Source organism: Bufo bufo, chromosome 6 (genome assembly GCF_905171765.1).
Source record: "Bufo bufo chromosome 6, aBufBuf1.1, whole genome shotgun sequence".
In the NCBI taxonomy this organism is placed as follows: Eukaryota; Metazoa; Chordata; class Amphibia; order Anura; family Bufonidae; genus Bufo; species Bufo bufo.
In genome coordinates, this window is record NC_053394.1 from 396,291,243 (window position 1) to 396,310,599 (window position 19,357).

General features: G+C 47.2%; 1 protein-coding gene and 1 long non-coding RNA gene across 4 annotated transcripts in view; both read left to right on the plus strand.

Moving 5' to 3' along the window:
- The window catches only part of LOC121003535 (gastrula zinc finger protein XlCGF26.1-like), a 1,829,815-nt gene that overhangs the window by 668,704 nt on the left and 1,141,754 nt on the right, over nt 1–19,357 (plus strand). The gene's annotated exons all lie outside the window — the stretch shown is intronic.
- LOC121003620 lies at nt 908–19,343 on the plus strand. Its single transcript, XR_005779561.1, has 3 exons — nt 908–981; nt 17,084–17,227; nt 19,286–19,343. It is a non-coding gene; the product is annotated as an uncharacterized LOC121003620 (long non-coding RNA).

A 19,357-nucleotide genomic window follows, 5' to 3' on the forward strand; every position in this document is an offset into this window, starting at 1 on the left:
AAAACTCAGTTATCTCTTTCAAAATTCTATTGTGTATACCCATTATGTGTATCCATCCTATATTTATGTGCATCCCTCCTTTTTTTTTATTGTTTTTATATTTATAATAATTGGATTAGGATCCAAAATCCCACGTTGTCCATATTTGACCCGGGGGGGGAGGAGGAGGATCAAAATTGGTTGGGGACTGGGAGATTCCTGCCGGATATAACCAATCTTGTCTCTGAAGTAAGCGCTGATATGGATAAAAGGGACAGAGTTACCCCTAAACATCTCCTGAGCACACACAGAGCCCCGATACCAGCAGATTACATCGCCGGCTCTGCTACATGGAAATGACAGAGACTCAGCTGTAGTAACTGAACATTACACATACACAGCTCTGCTGCACACACTGATACAAGTCTTCAGAGGCATATTACACATAAACAGCTTGGTTGTATGCACATACAGCTCAACTACACAGACATTACACACATACAGCTCATCTACATTAACGTTACAGGCTTACAGCTCTGCTACATACAGACTGGGATTACAAGCAGTACAGCAGAGACCTGTGTACAGGGAGCGGATAATCCTTCCTGGTCATGTGATCTTCATGACTCCTCCCACACACAATCACATGGTAATGACATCATCACAGGTCCTGTACCTTCTGCTGCACAACCTAACTCCTCCCACACACGATCACATGGTTATGACATCATCACAGGTCCTGTACCTTCTCCTACTGCACAACCTAACTCCTCCCACACCTTATCACATGGTCATGACATCATCACAGGTACTGTACCTTCTCCTGCAGCACAGCCTGGAGCCTGACTCCTCCCACACGATCACATGGGTATGACATCATCACAGGTCCTTTACTTCCTCCTGCAGCACATCCTGGAGCCTGACTACTACATGGTGGTAGAAATTACAGCCCAGGAGGCTCCATAGTGAAGGGTTGTCAGAGGAGGACACGCCTGCCCCCAGGTAAGTGGAACACTCATCACATCCACACATATAAGGCTCCATCCGCCCTTAAGGCCAAGTTCACACTTCAGTTATTTCCTTCAGTTATTCAGCCCAGACCAGTAGTGAAGCTACTCAGAGATCAGGTGTAATGGGAAGATCTGCACTTGTTCTGTGTTTTTCTCCCACACCAGGTTTTGGCTCACAATAACTGATGGAAATAACTGATCAAATAACTGAAGTGTGAACTCAGCCTAATCTACAAACTCCAGAGAACATGAAGCAGGAAGTAAAGATGCAGCTTCTGGGGCAGGACACCAGCTTAAAGATAATAACATCAAATACAAATCACAAGAGGTTGGTTCTAGTATACAATGCATTTCAAGGAGCGGCCTTCCTCTGGTGCAACAAAAGCCTGGACCAGGGGACGTTATATAGAAGACATATCCAGGAGATCTCAGAGACGTGGACTGGAGGAGGGGGCGTTATATAGAAGACATATCCAGGAGATCTCAGAGATGTGGACTGGAGCAGGGGACATTATATAGAAGACATATCCAGGAGATCTCAGAGACGTGGACTGGAGCAGGGGGCGTTATATAGAAGACATATCCAGGAGATCTCAGAGACGTGGACTGGAGGAGGGGGCGTTATATAGAAGACATATCCAGGAGATCTCAGAGACGTGGACTGGAGCAGGGGGCGTTATATAGAAGATATATCCAGGAGATCTCAGAGACGTGGACTGGAGCAGGGGGCGTTATATATAAGACATATCCAGGAGATCTCAGAGATGTGGACTGGAGCAGAGGGCGTTATATAGAAGACATATCCAGGAGATCTCAGAGACGTGGACTGGAGGAGGGGGCGTTATATAGAAGACATATCCAGGAGATCTCAGAGACGTGGACTGGAGCAGGGGGGGCGTTATATAGAAGACATATCCAGGAGATCTCAGAGACGTGGACTGGAGCAGGGGGGGCGTTATATAGAAGACATATCCAGGAGATCTCAGAGACGTGGACTGGAGCAGGGGGCGTTATATATAAGACATATCCAGGAGATCTCAGAGATGTGGACTGGAGCAGGGGACGTTATATAGAAGACATATCCTGGAGATCTCAGAGACATGGACTGGAGGAGGGGGCGTTATATATAAGACATATCCAGGAGATCTCAGAGACGTGGACTGGAGCAGGGGGCGTTATATATAAGACATATCCAGGAGATCTCAGAGATGTGGACTGGAGCAGGGGACGTTATATAGAAGACATATCCTGGAGATCTCAGAGACGTGGACTGGAGGAGGGGGCGTTATATAGAAGACATATCCAGGAGATCTCAGTGACGTGGACTCGAGGAGGGGGCGTTATATAGAAGACATATCCAGGAGATCTCAGAGACGTGGACTGGAGCAGGTGACGTTATATAGAAGACATATCCAGGAGATCTCAGAGACATGGACTGTAGGAGGGGGCATTATATAGAAGACATATCCAGGAGATCTCAGAGACGTGGACTGGAGGAGGGGGCGTTATATAGAAGACATATCCAGGAGATCTCAGAGACGTGGACTGGAGCAGGGGGCGTTATATAGAAGATATATCCAGGAGATCTCAGAGACGTGGACTGGAGGAGGGGGTGTTATATAGAAGACATGGACTGGAGGAGGGGGCTTTATATAGAAGACATATCCAGGAGATCTCAGAGACGTGGACCGGAGGAGGGGGTGTTATATAGAAGACATGGACTGGAGCAGGGGACGTTATATAGAAGACATATCTAGGAGATCTCAGAGACGTGGACTGGAGGAAGGGGCGTTATATAGAAGACATATCCAGGAGATCTCAGAGACGTGGACTGGAGCAGGGGGCGTTATATAGAAGACATATCCAGGAGATCTCAGAGACGTGGACTGGAGCAGGGGGCGTTATATAGAAGACATATCCAGGAGATCTCAGAGACATGGACTGATGGAGGGGACGTTATATAAAAGACATATCCAGGAGATCTCAGAGACGTGGACTGGAGGAGGCGGTGTTATATAGAAGACATATCCAGGAGACCTCAGAGACGTGGACTGGAGCAGGGGGCGTTATATAGAAGACATATCCAGGAGATGTCAGAGACGTGGACTGGAGCAGGGGGCGTTATATAGAAGACATATCCAGGAGACCTCAGAGACGTGGACTGGAGCAGAGGGTGTTATATAGAAGACATATCCAGGAGATCTCAGAGACGTGGACTGGAGGAGGGGGTGTTATATAGAAGACATATCCAGGAGATCTCAGAGACTTGGACTGGAGGAGGGGGCGTTATATAGAAGACATATCCAGGAGATCTCAGAGACGTGGACTGGAGCAGGGGGCATTATATAGAAGACATGGACTGTATGAGGGGGCATTATATAGAAGACATATCCAGGAGATCTCAGAGACGTGGACTGGAGGAGAGGGTGTTATATAGAAGACATGGACTGGAGCAGGTGACGTTATATAGAAGACATTTCCTGGAGATCTCAGAAACGTGGACTGGAGCAGGGGGCGTTATATAGAAGACATATCCAGGAGATCTCAGAGACGTGGACTGGAGGAGGGGACGTTATATAGAAGACATATCCAAGAGATCTCAGAGACGTGGACTGGACCAGGGGGCGTTATATAGAAGACATATCCAGGAGATCTCAGAGACATGGACTGGAGCAGGTGACGTTATATAGAAGACATTTCCAGGAGATCTCAGAGACGTGGACTGGAGGAGGGGACGTTATATAGAAGACATATCCAAGAGATTTCAGAGACGTGTACTGGAGCAGGGGGCGTTATATAGAAGACATGGACTGTATGAGGGGGCATTATATAGAAGACATATCCAGGAGATCTCAGAGACGTGGACTGGAGGAGAGGGTGTTATATAGAAGACATGGACTGGAGCAGGTGACGTTATATAGAAGACATTTCCAGGAGATCTCAGAAACGTGGACTGGAGCAGGGGGCGTTATATAGAAGACATATCCAGGAGATCTCAGAGACATGGACTGGAGCAGGTGACGTTATATAGAAGACATTTCCAGGAGATCTCAGAGACGTGGACTGGAGGAGGGGACGTTATATAGAAGACATATCCAAGAGATTTCTGAGACGTGTACTGGAGCGGGGGGCGTTATATAGAAGACATATCCAGGAGACCTCAGAGACGTGGACTGGAGCAGGTGACGTTATATAGAAGACATATCCAGGAGATCTCAGAGACGTGGACTGGAGGAGGGGGTGTTATATAGAAGACATGGACTGGAGCAGGTGACGTTATATAGAAGACATATCCAGGAGATCTCAGAGACGTGGACTGGAGCAGGGGGCGTTATATAGAAGACATATCCAGGAGATCTCAGAGACATGGACTGGAGCAGGTGACGTTATATAGAAGACATTTCCAGGAGATCTCAGAGACATGGACTGGAGGAGGGGGCGTTATATAGAAGACATATCCAGGATATCTCAGAGACGTGGACTGGAGGAGGGGGTGTTATATAGAAGACATGGACTGTAGGAGGGGGCATTATATAGAAGACATATCCAGGATATCTCAGAGACGTGGTCTGGAGGAGGGGGTGTTATATAGAAGACATGGACTGTATGAGGGGGCATTATATAGAAGACATATCCAGGAGATCTCAGAGACGTGGACTGGAGGAGGGGGTGTTATATAGAAGACATGGACTGGAGGAGGGGGCTTTATATAGAAGACATATCAAGGATATCTCAGAGACGTGGACTGGAGGAGGGAACGTTATATAGAAGACATATCCAGGAGATCTCAGAGACGTGGACTGGAGCAGGGGGCGTTATATAGAAGACCTATCCAGGAGATCTCAGAGACTTGGACTGGAGCAGGGGACGTTATATAGAAGACATATCCAGGAGATCTCCGAGACGTGGACTGGAGCAGGGGGCGTTATATAGAAGACATATCCAGGAGATCTCAGAGACGTGGACTGGAGCAGGGGGCGTTATATAGAAGACATATCCAGGAGATCTCAGAGACGTGGACTGGAGGAGGGGGTGTTATATAGAAGACATGGACTGGAGCAGGGGACGTTATATAGAAGACATATCTAGGAGATCTCAGAGACGTGGACTGGAGGAAGGGGCGTTATATAGAAGACATATCCAGGAGATCTCAGAGATGTGGTTTGGAGGAGGGGGGCGTTATATAGAAGATATATCCAGGAGATCTCAGAGACGTGGACTGGAGCAGGGGGCGTTATATAGAAGACATATCCAGGAGATCTCAGAGACGTGGACTGGAGCAGGGGGCGTTATATAGAAGACATATCCAGGAGATCTCAGAGATGTGGACTGGAGCAGGGGGCGTTATATAGAAGACATATCCAGGAGATCTCAGAGATGTGGACTGGAGCAGGGGGCGTTATATAGAAGACATATCCAGGAGATCTCAGAGACGTGGACTGGAGGAGGGGGCGTTATATAGAAGACATATCCAGGAGATCTCAGAGACATGGACTGATGGAGGGGACGTTATATAGAAGACATATCCAGGAGATCTCAGAGACGTGGACTGGAGGGAGCATTATATAGAAGACATTCAGGAGATCTCAGGGACGTGAACTGGAGCAGGGGGCGTTATATAGAAGACATATTCAGGAGATCTCAGAGATGTGGACTGGAGGAGGGGGCGTTATATAGAAGACATATCCAGGAGATCTCAGAGACGTGGACTGGAGGAGGGGGCGTTATATAGAAGACATATCCAGGAGATCTCAGAGACGTGGACTGGAGCAGGGGGCGTTATATAGAAGACATATCCAGGAGATCTCAGAGATGTGGTCTGGAGGAGGGGGCGTTATATAGAAGACATATCCAGGAGATCTCAGAGACGTGGACTGGAGGAGGGGGCGTTATATAGAAGACATATCCAGGAGATCTCAGAGATGTGGACTGGAGGAGGGGGCGTTATATAGAAGACATATCCAGGAGATCTCAGAGATGTGGACTGGAGGAGGGGGCGTTATATAGAAGACATATCCAGGAGATGTCAGAGACATGGACTGGAGCAGGGGGCATTATATAGAAGACATATCCAGGAGATCTCAGAGATGTGGACTGGAGGAGGGGGCGTTATATAGAAGACATATCCAGGAGATCTCAGAGACGTGGACTGGAGGAGGGAGCGTTATATAGAAGACATATCCAGGAGATCTCAGAGACATGGACTGGAGCAGGGGGCGTTATATAGAAGACATATCCAGGAGATCTCAGAGACGTGGACTGGAGGAGGGGGCGTTATATAGAAGACATATCCAGGAGATCTCAGAGACGTGGACTGGAGGAGGGGGCGTTATATAGAAGACATATCCAGGAGATCTCAGAGACGTGGACTGGAGGAGGGGGCGTTATATAGAAGACATATCCAGGAGATGTCAGAGACGTGGACTGGAGCAGGGGGCGTTATATAGAAGACATATCCAGGAGATCTCAGAGACATGGACTGGAGCAGGGGGCATTATATAGAAGACATATCCAGGAGATCTCAGAGATGTGGACTGGAGGAGGGGGCGTTATATAGAAGACATATCTAGGAGATCTGAGAGACATGGACTGATGGAGGGGACGTTATATAGAAGACATATCCAGGAGATCTCAGAGACGGGCTGGAACAGGGTAAAACATATAAAAAGTTACTATAAAGATGAATTCCACCGACCTCTTTCTGATATCCATAGACACAATAGAGAGATGAATAATCTAACGCCCAAAACATATAAAATTTAAACTTAATTGAAAAAAGTCACTATAAACAAGACTGGATAACAATAAGTCGCTCTACAAGAAGAGGATCACACCCCCAAGTATCACAAAGCAGATACAGGACATGAGGCTAAAGTTGGTTTCTTATTCGTCAGTTTATTAATCACATCTTTTGTATTTTTTGTTGTTTTTTAATGAATTTTGAGGACACCTTATCACCAGTAATAAAAAGGTTGCAGTGAGTGTCCCGAGGGGAAATCAGGTGAAAGCGGCAATAAAATACAAATGACGGGCAGAAAATGGGCAGAAAAGTGTGATTTAAAGACTGAAATGAATTCGGGCACTGATCTCACACTGGTGACATACAGAGGGTGGTGCCCGCACCATATGCAGGTGAGTTCAGCCCAAACAGGTTCTGGGCACAAGAATTGGCAGCAAAGTAACATAGTAACATAGTAACATAGTACATAAGGCCGAAAAAAGACATTTGTCCATCCAGTTCGGCCTGTTATCCTACAAGTTGATCCAGAGGAAGGCAAAAAAAAAAAACCCTGTGAGGTAGAAGCCAATTTTCCTCACTTTAGGGGAATAAAAAATTCCTTCCCGACTCCAATCAGGCAATCAGAATAACTCCCTGGATCAACGACCCCTCTCTAGTAGCTATAGCCTGTAATATTATTACCCTCCAGAAATACGTCCAGGCCCCTCTTGAATTCCTTTATTGTACTCACCATCACCACCTCCTCAGGCAGAGAGTTCCATAGTCTCACTGCTCTTACCGTAAAGAATCCTCTTCTATGTTTGTGTACAAACCTTCTTTCCTCCAGACGCAGAGGATGTCACCTCGTCACAGTCACAGTCCTGGGGATAAATAGATGATGGGAGAGATCTCTGTACTGACCCCTGATATATTTATACATAGTAATTAGATCTCCCCTCAGTCGTCTTTTTTCTAACGTGAATAACCCTAATTTTGATAATCTTTCAGGATACTGTAGTTGCCCCATTCCAGTTATTACTTTAGTTGCCCTCCTCTGGACCCTCTCCAGCTCTGCTATGTCTGCCTTGTTTACAGGAGCCCAGAACTGTACACAGTACTCTATGTGTGGTCTGACCAGTGATTTGTAAAGTAGTAGGAATATGTTCTCATCACGGGCATCTATGCCCCTTTTGATGCAACCCATTATCTTATTGGCCTTGGCAGCCGCTGCCTGACACTGTTTTTTGCAGCTTAGTTTGCTGTTTATTAAAATTCCTAGATCCTTTTCCATGTCAGTGTTACCCAGTGTTTTACCATTTAGTATGTACGGGTGACTTGCATTATTCCTTCCCATGTGCATAACCTTACATTTCTCAGTGTTAAACCTCATCTGCCACTTATCTGCCCAAGCCTCCAATCTATCCAGATCCCTCTGTAGTAGTATACTGTCCTCTTCAGTGTTAATTACTTTACACAGTTTAGTGTCATCTGCGAAAATTGATATTTTACTATGCTAGCCTTCTACAAGATCATTAATAAATATATTGAAGAGAATAGGGCCCAATACTGACCCCTGAGGTACTCCACTAGTGACAGTGACCCAATCTGAGTATGTACCGTTAATAACCACCCTCTGTTTTCTATCACTCAGCCAGTTACTTACCCACTTACAGACGTTTTCTCCGAGTCCGAGCATTCTCATTTTATATACTAACCTTTTATGTGGTACAGTGTCAAATGCTTTGGAGAAGTCCAGATACACGACATCCATTGATTCGCCGCTGTCAAGTCTAGTACTTACCTCCTCATAGAAACTGATTAAATTAGTTTGACATGACCGATCCCTCACGAAGCCATGCTGATATGGCGTTATTTGCTTATTTCCCATAAGATGCTCTAACATAGCATCTCTCAGAAAACCTTCAAACAGTTTACCCACAACAGATGTTAAACTTACCGGCCTATAGTTTCCAGGCTCTGTTTTTGGACCCTTTTTGAATATTGGCACCACATTTGCCATGCGCCAATCCTGTGGGACATTCCCTGTCAGTACAGAGTCCGCAAATATCAGAAATAAGGGTCTGGCTATGACATTACTTAATTCCCTTAGGATACGGGGGTGTATGCCATCCGGTCCTGGCGATTTGTCTATTTTGATTTTTTTAAGTCGCTGTTGTACTTCTTCCTGGGTCAGACAGGACACTTTTAATGGCGAATTTATTTCAGCATTCAGCATTTCATCTGACAGTTTATTTTCCTCAGTGAATACATTGGAGAAAAAAATATTTAACAGCTTTGCTTTCTCCTCGTCGCTCTCTGCGACTCCCCCCTCATTACTCTTTAAAGGGCCGACACCTTCAGATTTATACTTTTTAACATTTATATAATTGAAGAACATTTTAGGGTTAGTTTTACTCTGTTTGGCAATTAATCTCTCGGTCTCTAATTTGGCCGCTTTTATTTGTTTTTTACATGTTCTGTTTTTTTCCTTATAGTTTTTCAGTGCTTCCGTGCTACCCTCCTGTTTTAGGGTTTTATATGCTTTCTTTTTGTCATTTATTGCTTTCTTTACAGTTCTGTTTATCCACATTGGTTTCTTTTTGTTCCTTAACCTTTTATTCCCATACGGTATGTACCTCTCACAATGAGATTTTAGGATGTTTTTAAAGATATCCCATTTTTTGGCTGTATTTTTATTTTTGAGGACTTTGTCCCAGTTAGTTAGGCCTATGGCCTCTCTTAGTTGGCTAAATTTAGCTTTTTTGAAGTTTGGTATTTTTGTTTCTCCCTGTAGAAACGCTCTTTTGAATGATAATTGGAAGGTTATTACTTTATGGTCACTATTTCCAAGGTGTCCCCCAACCTGCACGTCTGTTGTTCTGTCAGGTCTATAGTGGACAGACACAGACAGACACTGTCACTGATTTCAATAAGTAACTAGTGGGTTAAATTAATGTGGGCTGAACTGAAATGTATAAGATCTGGGGTATCATCCTCTGTATGTTGGCAGTGTGAGATCAGTCGCTGGATTAATTTCACACGGTGGATGTCAATTTTATGGGGGCGCTGTGCAGGTCACTGTTATGGGGGCACTGTGGAGGTCACTGTTATGGGTGCCGCTGTGGAGGTCACTGTTATGGGGCGCTGTGGAGGTCACTGTTATGGGGCGCTGTGGATGTCACTGTTATGGGGGCGCTGTGGATGTCACTGTTATGGGGGCGCTGTGGATGTCACTGTTATGGGGGCACTGTGGATGTCACTGTTATGGGGGCGCTGTGGATGTCACTGTTATGGGGGCGCTGTGGATGTCACTGTTATGGGGGCGCTGTGGATGTCACTGTTATGGGGGCGCTGTGGATGTCACTGTTATGGGGGCGCTGTGGATGTCACTGTTATGGGGGCGCTGTGGATGTCACTGTTATGGAGGCGCTGTGGATGTCACTGTTATGGAGGCGCTGTGGATGTCACTGTATACTGTTGAGGGGACCCTGACAATAAAAACTTTTAATCTTCCTCCTGAGTGGGCCCCTTCTGAGTTTGGGCCTGAAAGCAGAATCTTCCCCTATATCTACGTCCCTGTGACAGAAAAACCCTTTAACCTTTTCGCTTCCAGCTCCATACATGTACGGCGCTGGAGTGATAGGCACCCGCTCGAGCGTTCAGCGGGACGGTCGCAGTCATTAAAGCCTCAAGTGAGATCATGGCATCTAAAGGGTAAAAAACCCGGAAGCTTCTGCTTCCGGACTTCTTTCCGCGATCCTCTGCGGCCAATAAGGATGGTTTCAATGTGCAGGGTCTTGCTGAAGAGACCCAGGGTATTGAAGATACAATTCTTATTTTCGCTAGCAGGTGGCAGACCAACAAAAGAAGTGAGCAATTCAGAACAATTAATGGATCAAAAAAAAAATTGATTGTTCAGAATTTTTTTTTAAATTGGATTTTGTAGGCTCAAATCCGAGCTTCAAAATCATAAAAAAATGACATTTTTAATCACTCCCTTTCCGTAGAATAGGAAAATGAATACATAAAAAACAAAAAATCGCTTCTCTTACCCTAAAAAATTTACTAAAATGTTAACAAAAAGTCACACACACTACAAAATGGTATCAATAAAAACAACAGATTGTCCCGCAAAAAAATGAGTCCCCACACAGCTCAGTAGATACAATTATAAGGCCGTGGCTGTATTGCGGCACGCAAACAGCGGGTCCACAATATGCGGGCACCGGCCGTGTGCTCCCCGCATCACGGATGCGAACCCATTCACTTGAATGGGTCTGCAATCTGGAGCTGCAGTGCAGAACGGAGGCACGGGACCCCACGGAAGCACTACAGAGTGCTTCCGTGGTGTTTCTGTCTGTGCCTCCGCACTGCAAAAAAATTGAACATGTTCGTTTTTTTTTTTTTCAGTGCAGACGGATCACGGACCCATTCAAGTTGAATGTGTCTCGATCCATCCCGGCTGCCGCACGGATGTTGCCCGTGCATTAGGGACCGCGAATTGCAGTCTCCAATGCACGGAACAGCCGTGTGCATGTGGCCTAAAAAAGTTATGGGGGGTCAGAATTTTTTTTCTTAAAGTTTTTACTTATTTTTACACTATTTAGAATATTAACCCTATACATATGTGGTATTGTTGTAATTGTACTGACCCAGAGAATGAAGAGCACAGGTCAGTTTTTCCACAAATAGGAACAAAACCCGTAAAATGCTGGAGTAATTGCGTTTTCTTTCAATTCCAATCCATTTGATTTTTTTTTCTGCTTCCCACTACATTGTATGCCGTATTAAATGATGGCATTAGAAAGTACAGCGTGTCCCGCAAAAAATAAGCCCCATACGGCTATGTGAATGGAAAATAAAAAGTTATGGCTCAGGGAAGATAGGGACCGCTGTATTTAGTCATAAACCGCTACATCTGTGTGGTCGTGAGTAGAGATGAGTGAATTTCAGAAAAATTCAATTCGGGCGGTTCGCTGAATTTCCCCAAAAAATTTGATTTGATCCAAATTTATTTGTGAAAAATCGCGTTAAAGAACAGCTATTCCTGGCTGCGGAGAGCCTGTATAGTGGTGTAGAACACTGTGCATTGCAGGAAAATGCATAGGGAGTCAGTATGACACGCAGATGACAGGCGTCGCTCTTAGAATCACTGCACACTTTACTTATTTGGTCAGTTACGGGGCCAAAACTGACCAAATAACAAAAGTGTGAACTCAGCCTTACAGGTCAATGTTAGCGCCAGGTATAAAGAACCGTGCAGCGGCCCAAGATCCTACTATAGAGTGAAAGAGCGCACTTCTTTTAAACCGTCATCAGCTGATTCCACATAGATTTCTGCAGAACTTGTTCTGTTACACGCTGAAACACGTAGTGCCCCCATGACAGAGTGGTGAGTGTGGCAACAGCATGAGACATCAACACAGTGGCCCAGTCACCAAGTGGTGAGGGTGGAAATCGCATGAGTCAACACAGTGGCCCGGTCACAGAGTGGGCCATACTGATCGTCCTCCGGTGATCCACACCGATGAGTATGTGATTTTCCCCCCACCACTCCGTGCTGACTGCCTGCTACCACTGCCTCTGTGAACCCACGCACCGCTACTTCTTTCCGGACAGGTAGGCTTCTGCGTAGCAGACGGTCTACCCGGGACACGTTTGGCTACAGATCTCACACTGCTTCCACCCTGCTGAGTCATGGCCACACTACCACCCTGCTGGCTCAGCCACTGCCTCATACGCAAGCGGCCACCCAGACCGGGCATGAGGAGGCCTTTTATAGGGCTGTGACCAGGGCTGTGGAAGCAATTTTGGGTACTTGGAGTCTGAGTCGGCAAAAAATTAACCGACTCCTACTAGATTTAAATTGGAATAAATAAAAAAAAAAGCAAGTTTAAATGTCCCAATTCACAAAAAGTTATAATTAATTACCGTATTTTTCGTCCTATAAGACGCACCTGTCCATAAGACGCACCTAGGTTTTTGAGGAGGAAAATAAGAAAAAAAATATTTTGAACCAAAAGGTGTGCTATTGGTGGTCTGTGGATGGCACTGTTATAAAATACATTCGCATATTAAATACAGAGGAGTCTGAGTCGGAAGTACCAAAAACTGAGAAGTCGGAGTCGGACCATTTATCTACCGACTCCACAGCCCTGGCTGTGACATCACAGGGGCTGGCTGGCTGCTGATTGGCTGTCTGCATGGCATTGTGGGTGCTCCCTCATTCCCGGGCTTCTTACTTTCACTTTGTAACATGTGCAGCAGCCATTTTAGAAAAAATGTGATTCGTTACCATGAAGCGAGAGAAAATTTGCCTTGGGGACGAATCAAATTTTTCATGAAATTCGGATCGAATGCCACTTCGTCAACTTCGATTCGCTGATCTCAAGTCATGAGGCGATGTTAAAAACAAAATCTGCCAACCCAATGTCTGTCTATATAGTAATAATAATCTTTATTTATGTATCAACATATTCCGCAGCGTTTTACAATTACCCGGATAACACAGGACCTGTAAATTCCTCCACTGCTCCAGCACTGAGGCTCCTGTGGTCTCCTTCAGCAGACATCGTGCTACATTTTTTCTGGAAGAGTAAAAATACTCCTCTTACCATTTTTGAGGAGTATTTTCAGCCGATGAGGAGTACGAAAGTTACAGTAATTCAAATAATTAATACGAAGGGAAGTAATGGTGCAGGGAAACCATTACTAGTATCTAGAACTGTCTTCCATGCATAAATAGCAAATTTAGACAATTATAAATTTAGCTGAGGTCACTGTTGCGCTGAGGGGTCAGTACCACTGAGGTCACTGTTGCGCTGAGGGTATCGGCACCACTGAGGTCACTGTTGCGCTGAGGGTATCGGCACCACTGAGGTCACTGTTGCGCTGAGGGTATCGGCACCACTGAGGTCACTGTTGCGCTGAGGGTATCGGCACCACTGAGGTCACTGTTGCGCTGAGGGTATCGGCACCACTGAGGTCACTGTTACTCTGAGGGTATCGGCACCACTGAGGTCACTGTTGTGCTGAGGGGTCAGTACCACTGAGGTCACTGTTGCTCTGAGGGTATCGGCACCACTGAGGTCACTGTTGCGCTGAGGGTATCGGCACCACTGAGGTCACTGTTGCGCTGAGGGTATCGGCACCACTGAGGTCACTGTTGCGCTGAGGGTATCGGCACCACTGAGGTCACTGTTGCACTGAGGGTATCGGCACCACTGAGGTCACTGTTGCTCTGAGGGTATCGGCACCACTGAGGTCACTGTTGTGCTGAGGGGTCAGTACCACTGAGGTCACTGTTGCGCTGAGGGTATCGGCACCACTGAGGTCACTGTTGCGCTGAGGGTATCGGCACCACTGAGGTCACTGTTGCGCTGAGGGTATCGGCACCACTGAGGTCACTGTTGCGCTGAGGGTATCGGCACCACTGAGGTCACTGTTGCGCTGAGGGTATCGGCACCACTGAGGTCACTGTTGCGCTGAGGGTATCGGCACCACTGAGGTCACTGTTGCGCTGAGGGTATCGGCACCACTGAGGTCACTGTTGCGCTGAGGGTATCGGCACCACTGAGGTCACTGTTACTCTGAGGGTATCGGCACCACTGAGGTCACTGTTGTGCTGAGGGGTCAGTACCACTGAGGTCACTGTTGCTCTGAGGGTATCGGCACCACTGAGGTCACTGTTGCGCTGAGGGTATCGGCACCACTGAGGTCACTGTTGCGCTGAGGGTATCGGCACCACTGAGGTCACTGTTGCGCTGAGGGTATCGGCACCACTGAGGTCACTGTTGCGCTGAGGGTATCGGCACCACTGAGGTCACTGTTGCACTGAGGGTATCGGCACCACTGAGGTCACTGTTGCTCTGAGGGTATCGGCACCACTGAGGTCACTGTTGTGCTGAGGGGTCAGTACCACTGAGGTCACTGTTGCTCTGAGGGTATCGGCACCACTGAGGTCACTGTTGTGCTGAGGGTATCGGCACCACTGAGGTCACTGTTGTGCTGAGGGGTCGGCACCACTGAGGTCACTGTTGCAATGAGGTGTCGGCAGTACTGAGGTCACTGTTGCAATGAGGTGTCGGCAGTACTGAGGTCACTGTTGCTCTGAGGGTATTGGCACCACTGAGGTCACTGTTGTGCTGAGGGTATCGGCACCACTGAGGTCACTGTTGTGCTGAGGGGTCGGCACCACTGAGGTCACTGTTGCAATGAGGTGTCGGCAGTTTTGAGGTCACTTTTATGAGGTTTAAAGGGTTTGTCCTGTCATAAAGTAAACCCCTCACCTCTCCGGATTTGTCTGTTTCGGAAACTACTTGCACTCCCCCCCCATCATGTAATAACAATCTTGGAGCATCTATTCTTATGACCTTATGTTGCACCATTCCTCTGTTATTCCTGTTATTAGTTATGAATGACTTGCTAACAGTGAAGGTCCAGATGGGGGTGTCACTGCACAGCCTGATATTATTCAATCAGTGCTGTCAACTGGTAATCCCCTGCTGGACCTTTATTGCAGACTACTAGCATTTCGTTCATAAGTTCTAGTAGGAATAATAGAGGAATGGTACAATATAGAGTCACAAGAATTGACTCCCCAGAATTGTTATTGCATGGAAAATGCAAGTCGTTACTAAAACAGACATGTCCCCTTCAAGTACATGATCGCTGGGGGCCCAACCTTGGTTACCATGTTCTAGTGTTCTCTGGGTCAAGTATGGATAGGTAAATAGTGTTGATCTTGGGACAATCCCTTACATTTTTGCTGCTGTTTCTGTGCCGCTGGTCACTGGGGTTTGCCATCCATCACATCGCCATTGCTGCCCACCAAAGTTACGTCCTTGTAGATGAGCTCTCATGTAGGTCCTTGGAGAGACCTGAGGCACTGGCAGAGCAGGACACAGGCACAATGGATGGTGGTGCATGCTAGTGCCAAGGGCACAAGCAGAGGACCTAGGCACATACCTCTGGTGCCAGGTGCTCACACCGCCACAGTCACTTGTTGTGGATCTGAATGATGACATCACGCAGGCTCGTCTGTAGATCTAGGATTGCAGCAACCTTTGGCACTCCAGCTGCTGTGAAGCTACAACTCCCAGCATGCACACTTGCTCAGCTGTTCTTGTAACTTACAAAGAAGTGAAAGGAGGATACTGGGAGTTGTAGTTTCAGAACAGCTGGAGTGCCGGAGGTTGCTGATCCCTGATCTAGAGGCTGTCATTTTGTGTTATGCTTGATCTTGCTATAAAGGGGAGTTCATCTTCCATGACCCATTGCCCTATCTCATGCCACAAAATTTCCACCACCGCTGTGGTTATTGGATTATACAGTCTTACAGCGAAGACTTCATGCGCTTGGCAGAGGGACTTGTAGCACCACGTGGCGCCATGCGGCGCCGCATTACAGAAGAAATCCTTATAGCAAACAATATCTCTAGTTCAGCGTCTGATGGAACATGCTGCAATTAATTATCCTTGATGGATTCATAGGAAAGCTGATAGGTGGCATAGAGGTCTACGGGTGACAGGTCTGTGCGTTATGGAGGTTGTATGGAGGTCTCCTGCTGGCGTGTCCAGCGCTGAGACCCTCGCTGAAGCGCTCAGCCACTTTTCCTCACTGCTGAGCGCGGTAGTGAAGACGTCCCCTAGACCTTCTATTGAGGCCGTCTTCAGTACCGCACTCATCAGGGAGGAGAGACAGCACTCGGCTGAGCGCTTCAGACTCATCATTATAGGGAAAAACCAAGGCGCTCAGATCCCCACTAAATTTCACAGCAAGACCACTTACCCCGCCAGTGAGGATCGTGTGCCTCCTCCCTCACTTCAGAGCGGCATGCCATAAGCTCCAGCAGCCCGCTCAAACTGACCAATCACTGTAAGGAGCCTTGTTATTGGTTGCTTCAGGCAGCAGCAGCAGCATCACTGCGCTGCCTGTGCCGTTCACAGCGCTCACTGCGTTGATAAATGGCAGGGAAAAGTCTAAGGCGTTTCGGTACGCCTTAGACTTTTTCCAGGGAGTAAAATGGCCTGAACAAGCGTCTATGACGCTTGTACAGGCGTTATTGCGACCTCTGTTCTTCAGTCTGTTTACATTACTGCAGCGACAACATTGGTCAGAGCTCTGATGGCGGTATGTATATCACCTGACCATTGAGGCCCATGATGGTCTATAGCGGTCATGCTGTTAATACTGGCATCACTAATGACGTCTTTTATTGGCTATTCAACTCATGTTCCAATTAATACAAAAGGAGAGAACACAACATCTACACTTTATTATCTCCTCCGATGTCTCCTCCTGTTAACTTCAGTAATTGTATTTTAAATGGGATTTTTTTTATGATTTTACTTTGTCTCGTCTACTTTCCATTCAGGTTCCTACAACATAGAATCCACTCACTGGATATCTTCTATATAAGATCCTTCTCCGTATTTACCCGACGAGAATGGACAGGGACAAGATGGCGGAGAGTATAATAAATCTCACACTAGAGATCCTCTTCCAGTTTACTGGAGAGGTGAGAGATTCTGATGATGTCACATTACATCATCTTATCTATGTTACTAAGGCCTCATGCACACGACCGTTTTTTTTGCGGTCCGCAAAAACGGGTTCTGTAGTTCCGTGATCCGTGTCCGTTTTTTCTTCCGTGGGTCTTCCTTGATTTTTGGAGGATCCACGGACATGAAGCAAAGTAAAAAAAAAAAGTCGTTTTGGTGTCCGCCTGGCCGTGCGGAGCCAAACTGATCCGTCCTGACTTACAATGCAAGTCAATGGGGACGGATCCGTTTGACGTTGACACAATATGGTGCAATTGCAAACGGATCCGTCCCCCATTGACTTTCAATGTAAAGTCAGGAGTCCCTATTATATCATCGGATCTGAGTTTTTGAAGCGTCCCCATCACCATGGGAAACGCCTCTATGTTAAAATATACCATCGGATTTGAGTTATATGGTGAAAACTCAGATCCGACAGTATATTCTAACAGAGGAGTTCCCATAGTGATGGGGACGCTTCAAGTTAGAATATACTAAGAACTGTGTACATGACTGCCCCCTGCTGCCGATCTCTTACAGGGGGCTGTGATCAGCACAATTAACCCCTCAGGTGCCGCACCTGAGGGGTTAATTGTGCGTATCATAGCCTCCTGTAAGAGATCAGGTGCTGCCAGGCAGCAGGGGGGAGACCCCTCTCCCTCCCCAGTTTTAAATTCATTGGTGGCCAGTGCGGCCCCCCTCCCTCCCTCCCCTGTATTTAATTCATTGGTGGCCAGTGCGGCCCCCCCTCCCTCCCCTGTATTACATTTATTGGTGGCCAGTGCGGCCCCCTTCCTCCCTCCCCTGTATTTAATTCATTGGTGGCCAGTGCGGCCCTCCCTCCCCAGTATTTAATTCATTGGTGGCCAGTGCGGCCTCCCCTCTCCCCCCTCCTAATTAAAATCCCCCCCCCCCCATCATTGGTGGCAGCGGAGAGTTCCGATCGGAGTCCCAGTTTAATCGCTGGGACTCCGATCGGTAACCATGGCAACCAGGACGCTACTGCAGTTCTGGCTACCATGGTTACTTAGCAATTTTAGAAGCATTATACTTACCTGCGATGTCTGTGATCGGCCGGGCGCTCCTCCTACTGGTAAGTGACAGGTCTGTGCGGTGCATTGCTTATAGCACAGACCTGTCTCTTACCAGTAGGAGGAGCGCCCGGCCGGTCACAGACATCGCAGGTAAGTATAATGCTTCTAAAATCGCTAAGTAACCATGGCAGCCAGGACTGCAGTAGCGTCCTGGTTGCCATGGTTACCGATCGGAGTCCCAGTGATTAAACTGGGACTCTGATTGGAACTCTCCGCTGCCACCAATGATGGGGGGGATTTTAATTAGGAGGGGGGGCGAGGGGAGGCCGCACTGGCCACCAATGAATTAAATACTGGGGAGGGAGGGAGGGGGGCCGCACTGGCCACCAATGAATTAAATACAGGGGAGGGAGGGAGGGGGCGCCGCACTGGCCACCAATGAATTAAATACAGGGGAGGGAGGGAGGGGGGCCGCACTGGCCACCAATGAATTTGAGCAGGGGGCAGTCGTGTACACAGTTCGTAGTATATTCTAACATGAAGCGTCCCCATCACTATGGGAACGCCTCTGTGTTAGAATATACTGTCGGATATACTACTCAGATCTGAAAAAGCTTTTATGCAGACGGATCTGCGGATCTGTCTGTGTGAAAGTAGCCACGGATCACGGACGCGGATGACAATCTTGTGTGCATCCGTGTTTATTCACTGACCCATTGACTTGAATGGGTCCGTGAACCGTTGTCCGTCAAAAAAATATATTTTTTTGGACGGACAGGAAACACGGATCACGGACGCGGATGAACAACGGTGCATTTTCCGAGTTTTCAACGGACCCATTGAAAGTCAATGAGTCCGCAGAAAATCACGGAAAACGGAACAACGGACACGGATGCACACAACGGTCGTGTGCATGAGGCCTAACAGATGGACATGAGTGGAGAGGTGAGGGACTCTGGAATGTATGGAGTGATATTTATTACTGTGTCTCTCCATAACCAGGACTACACAGTAGTGAAGAAGACCTCTAGTGAGCGCTGTCAGGTCCCTGTGTCTGAAGGATGGGGAAGAACC